The sequence below is a fragment of the Mus musculus genome, chromosome 11 (genome assembly GCF_000001635.26).
Source record: "Mus musculus strain C57BL/6J chromosome 11, GRCm38.p6 C57BL/6J".
Classification (NCBI taxonomy): domain Eukaryota; kingdom Metazoa; phylum Chordata; class Mammalia; order Rodentia; family Muridae; genus Mus; species Mus musculus.
In genome coordinates, this window is record NC_000077.6 from 113,719,508 (window position 1) to 113,725,848 (window position 6,341).

A 6,341-nucleotide genomic window follows, 5' to 3' on the forward strand; every position below is an offset into this window, starting at 1 on the left:
TGTGGCGCCTCTGAAGCGCTGGGACCCCAGGTAGAAACCACCAGACATTTCTCACAATTCTGGCAAATCCACGACCAAGAAGTGACAGATTCCTGGGGAGGGCACTCTGCTGGGGTTGCCAGGGCATGTTGTCCCAGCCTGCGGAGGAGAGAGATGGCGCTGTGGTCCCTTTCGCTTTTTTAGCTTTTTAAGCTGTCTGGTCCCCATTCTTTTGACTTCATCTCAACCTAGTCATTCCCCAGGGGCCCCACCCCCTAGACCATCCCAGTGGACAGAACTCCTAGGATGCTCGGAGGGGAGAATCTTCTACTTCGGCTTGTGCATTTCTCTCTTTCTTCCTCCTCCCACCCCCTCCAAGATCTTTTTACATAGCCATGGCTATCCTGGAACCCACTATGTAAGCCAGGCTGGCCTCGAACTCACAGAGATCCACCTGCCTCTGCCTCTGGAGTCCTGGAATTAAAGGTGTATGCCACTATGCCTGATGCCTAATACACATTATTTCTTCTCCTTCTTCTTTCTCCTTCTCCTCCTCCTCCTTCTTCTCCTCCTCCTCATCTTGCTTCTCCTTCATCTCCATCTCCTCCTGCTTTCCCTTCCCCTCCCCTCCCCTTCCCCTCCTTCTTCTCCTTCTCCTGCTTCCCCTCCCCTCCCCCTTCCTCTCCTCCTTCTCCTTCCCCTCCCCCTTCTTCTCCTTCTTCTTCCTCTTCTTCTTCTTCTTCTTCCTTCTTCTTCTTCTTCTTCTTCTTCTTCTTCTTCTTCTTCTTCTTCTTCTTCTTCTTCCTCTTCTTCTTCTTCTTCTTCTTCTTCTTCTTCTTCTTCTTCTTCTTCTTCTTCTTCTTTCTTCTTCTTCCTCTTCTTCCTCTCTCTCTCTCTCTCTCTCTCTCTCTCTCTCTCTCTCTCTCTCCACCTATGTCCTAGGACTTACTCTGTAACCTCTGTAACCAGGAACCTCTGACTCAAGAGTTCTACCTGTCTCTGAGTGCTAGGATTAAAGGTAGAACCACAAGCTGGCTGTGCATTCATTTTTAAAAGAGCCATGTGTTAAAGGCTTTGTCCTCAGGACAGTACTGTGGGAAGATGGTGGGACCTTTAAAAGGCAGGGCCTAAGCCAGGCAGTGATGGCGCACGCTTTAATCCCAGTACTTGCGAGGCAGAGGCAGGCAGATTTCTGAGTTCGAGGCCAGCCTGGTCTATACAGTGAAACCCTGTCTCAAAAAACCAAAACCAAAACCAAAACAAACAGACAAAAAAGGCAGGGCCTCGTGGGAGGTCTTTAGGACATTGGGGATGTGACTTGATAGATAGTACCACTACGCTTCCACCCTGCCCTGGGCCCATCCTCGTCTTCTTCCTCATCCCTAGGACAGAGAGTAAGTGGTCTATACCACCATGACGCTCTGCCTCTACCCAGTCCTGAGAACAGGACCAACAGACTAACTGGAACCTGGAGCTTGAGTTAAAACGAACCTTTTTGCTTTCTAAGGTGATTCTCCTAGGCATTTGTTATGGTGATGGAAAGCTGACAACAGATTCTGATTCCCCCAGCCACTGGTCTGGTCAGCCTTCCCCTCCCATAACCGTTACCAGCACCCAAGCTCAGGCCATCAGCTAGGTGTGCCCTTGCCTAAGTAAGAGCCTGTCTTGCAGTTCATGTACTGACTTCTGTTCTGTTGCTGGGCTAAGTGACTCTTCCTAAGGGGACTGGGATGCCTATCATTTTATGACTATTACTTTATTTTTTTTAATTAATTATTTGGTGGGGGGGTTTCGAGACAAGGTTTCTCTGTATAGCCCTGGCTGTCCTGGAACTCACTCTGTAGACCAGGCTGGCCTCAAACTCAGAAATTCACCTGTCTCTGCCTCCCAAGTGCTGGGATTAAAGGCATGCGCCACCATGACCGGCTTACTTTATTTTTGAGACAGGGTCTCACTATAGAGCTCTGTCTGGCCTGACACTCATCATGTAGACCAGGCTGGCCTCAAACTCCCTGAGATCCACATGCATCTGATTCCGGAGTTCTGGAATTAAAGCTCTGGGCCACTGTACCCAGCCATTTAACTAACTAACTATCTATCTATCTATCTATCTATCTATCTATCTATCTTATTTTATATGTATGAGTATTTTGCCTGAATGTATGTACACGCACCATGCATGTGTATGCCTTATACCACAGAAGTCAGAAGAGGGCCATCAGGTCCCTGGGATCAGATTATCATGAGCCACCATGTTGGTGCTGGGAATTGAACTCAGGTCCTCTGTAAGAACAAGTGTGTTGGTGCTTGGTTCTAATGCTTTGATTTAATTGGGAATCTGCATGTCCAAATGCTAAGGGTCCTTATCTCCAGTTGGGTTTTGATCGATTAATAAAGATGCCCATGACCAATGGTTGGGCAAAGGGAGACAGGGCGGGAGCCTTAGGTTTGTGCAGGCTAGGATGTGGGAGAGAAAGGGGAGGGGGTGAAGAATCACCAGGTTTCAGAGGGAGACGGATCAGATTTAGAGGTGCAGAAGGAAAATCATCCAAAATGTGAGAAGGAATGCAGCCCCCAAAAGGGCTGCCCAGAAGCCTCTTGGGCAGCAAAGATTGGGGGGCCTCCCAGAAGGAACAAGGCGGCAAAGATAGATCATAGATTTAGAAGGTGTAGAGTCAGGAGTACAGGAGGGGAATCTATGATAGCCGGGTGGAGGATTAGAACTACCCAGCCTTTGAGTTATCCAAGGCATTTCAAAAATAAGCTAGTGTGTGTGTGTGTGTGTGTGTGTGTGTGTGTGTGTGTGTGTGTGTGTGTGATTCTTGGATCCAAAGAGTTCCTGGGCGGGTGGCTGGAAGTGCGCGACCCTCAGGGAGCGCAGAGCGGTTAGCTAAACACAAGCGCTCTTAAAAAATGAAATCAAACCGAAACAAAATTCATTTTAGACTTCAGTATCAAAAAGGAAAAAAAAATCAAAACACTAAACTGCCCTGTGTCCATTCATCTCTTAACCCTGTGGATCGATAAATAGATCTCCCTCTGTCTTGACAGAGAGCCCAGAGCCCAGTGCGGGTCCACCTGAACACCAGGGGTCATGGACGATTTGTTCCAGTCTTGTTTTTTCTGTTCTATTTTTACCCCATTGTGTTCCATGTGATTTCATAAGCTGCCTCCAAACTTTCTGGAACAGAATGGGCACAGAAAGAAAACACAATTCGGTAGAGCCCTGTGGTCTCGGCAGGTTGCTTTTGTTTATTTGCTGTGTTGTGTCACCTTAGGATTGGATTCGTGGGGTTGGAGGGGCATAGCTACCTTTGACTCTTTCTGTCCCCCTTATCTAGGAGTCTCTCCCCAGGGCCACAGCAACTAAGTGAGACTCGGCAACAGGCTGCTGCGACCAAACCACCACCGTCCATCTGCCTGCCGCCATGCTTGGCTCCCTCCCTCCCCCAGAGCGCTCTTCCTGGTCTCCCATCTGGCTGATGGCAGGAAGCCTCTGGGCCTAGAGGAGCTTGCGAAGGGAGAGGGATGGTAAGCAGATGAATGCTCTTTTTATTCTTAGCTTTTTCCTGCATCCTAACTCAGAGCCTCGGCTAGGAATGGATGGATGTGCACAGGTTAGAGCTGTAGTCCAGGGTACCAAGAACGGCATCATCTGCTCAGGTGTGGATGGGATGGGAAGGTCTGGTCGGGGTGGATGGGGCCACATGCACACCTGTGAAGGCTAACCCCTTCATCTCTCCCGGAGTTTCTAACCTCCCCCTACCCTGCCCCCAGTGCTTGATGCATGGGGTCCAACCCCCAGTCTGTCCCAAGCTGGAGAGTTTTTCTCTCTCTCTGCTCTGTGCTTCTCCTCGGTCCCCTGTTGTCCAGTCTCCATCTTCCAATCTGTAACATGGGGGCGACTGGGAGCCGGATTCGATGCTTGGATGATAAGAATCCCCGGGATGTCAGGATTGTGACATCTTCCATTCCTTTCAGCTGCTTCCCCCTGGGATGTGGTGGGAGCCTTGGTGGAGAGAAGAGGGGGTGACTTTGGGTATAGGGGAATGCTGGGACACCACACAGGAGCAGCTCAGGCTAGATCTGAGGCTGTGGGCTCCGGAGGCAAAGGGTTGGCTCAGTGTGCTGGTCCAGCCTGGCTGAGGTGGGACAGACAAGGTGAGTGTGGAAAGGGAAGGACCTATGCACTGTCTGGTGGGCAGAGCCAGCACCCCCTTGGGGAATGAAACATTGTCCCTGAAAAGCCAGAGTTGTCAGTTTCCCTTAGACGGGGCTGCCATTGAGGCCTCTGTCATGTGCAGCCCTCTGGGCACTGGGACTTCATTCTAGGTCCTAGTGTGTAGATCACTTTTGCCGAAAGGCCTAATAGTTGTGAAAATGACTCTAGGGGCCATTCCTGGTGTGTCCTGGCTCCTCCAGTCACTAGTTGTGTGGGGCCTATAAGCTCCTTCATCTTGAGTTGTCTCATCAAGTGTGCTCTGACCATCGAGGTGGCTCAGAGGCCAAGGGTGCTTGCTTCTACATCGACCCGAGTTCAATCCCTATAACCCACACAGTGGAAGGAAATACCTCTACGGGTCTGGGGCAAACACCCCTCCTGCTGCACATACTCCCCTATAAATAAATATAATTAATGTAATTAAATGTTAAAAAAAAAGTTTAAGTGGATTGCTATACTTTCATTTCATGAAGACTGCATGACACCTGAGACCAAATACTTAAGTGGTCCTGATATGGGTGTGTGGCAGTCACACCAACACATGTGCCCCTTATCACATTAACAGGACGGGGCAGGAAAAGTATGAGTCCAAGACATAGAAACACAACACCTTGGGGATGGTAGGGCAGGAACACGCCTGAGGGAGGGTTGGGTCTGGGCAGGGCAGGCAGTGGGCCCCACACTGGCTTGTTATTGGGTAAGAAGCCTTTGGGGTCCCCTCAGAAGCCTTTGGGAAATCTTAGCTGAGAGATGAATTAAAATGGCAATGTCAAGTTGTCCGAGGTAGGGGGGAATCCTACAGAATATCTCTGAGACCTGGACCAGGCCCGGTGGCTCACACATGAAACTCAAGCATTCTAGAGGAGCCGAATTCAAGGTCAGTTTAAGGAAAAAAAAAAACAAAACAGAATGTAGCCGGCGGTGGTGGCGCACGCCTTTAATCCCAGCACTTGTGAGGCAGAGGCAGGCAGATTTCTGAGTTTAAGGTCAGCCTGGTCTACAGAGTGAGTTCCAGGACAGCCAGGGCTACACAGAGAAACCCTGTCTCGAAAAATAAACCAAAAATAAAGAAAAAAACCAGAATGTGATTTGCTATGTGGAAGCCCTAGGTTTGCTGGGTACAATTCAGAGTCTGAGGTGGGGTTGGTGAAATGAGGGCCTTGTGCCAACCGTAATCCACACCAAGGGCTGCTATGGCTCGGTATACGTTCCTGTTCAGGACATCATCACTGCAGAGACCGGAAGCATGAGGTAGAAGGTGGAGAAGGCAGTCTGAGAGACACTCTATCTCCTCCAGGGTCTACGGGACCCCAGTCAGAGCCGAAGTCCTGTAAGCCCTGCTGTGACAGTTGCTTCTATGTTCAAAACATAGATGCTGCCAAGGCTCCTGACTTCTGGACTTCCAAGAACCCTAGGCCGGTCCTGGGTGGGCAGAGAGCCTTTACTCTCACACCGTGTCCAGGAGGGAAGGGCATCTCTTGCTCCAACACCCAAATCGTTCCTTCTTACCCCAGTCATTGAAGACAAGCTTCAGGCCAGAGGCACCCTAATATTCTCAGGGGCTCCCCTGTGTGCCCTGCCTGGCTCTTTCTCCCTCAGGTTCATTGCCCCACCCTGCTCTTAGCTCCTCATTAAACAGGTCTCTCACTAGGCTTAATGAGCCTGTCTGGGGACAGAGACACAAGGGTGACACTCTTAATTATGCCTTTAATTGCTTCCCAGGGAGAGGATGAATAGGAACAACCCCCCCTTTTTTTTTCTCTTCAGATGCTGCAGAGGTCAGCCAGAATTCAGTTCAAGAATTCCTTGAATGTCCAGAGAGAAAGCAGGGAGCCCTGCCCAGGCTATGCTTTCCTTTCTCGCAGTCATCCCAGGCTGTGGGGTTGTGGGTGTGAGGAAGGCGAGGGCTGAGATCGGAGCCAGGATTGTGGGTGGAAGGGTCACCTGGTTCCCACACCCAGAGCAGACGCACCCTGACCTCCTTTTCCAGAGATGCACCCAGGGGAGGTGGTGGAGGAGTAGAGGCTGTCAATCAGTGATCTCTCCATCTCTATTCCAGAGTGCAGCTTTGGGACAGCCTTGGTGGCCCTGCAGTCTCTCTATCTAGCACTACTGGAATATGGAGATCCCACTTGGCTGA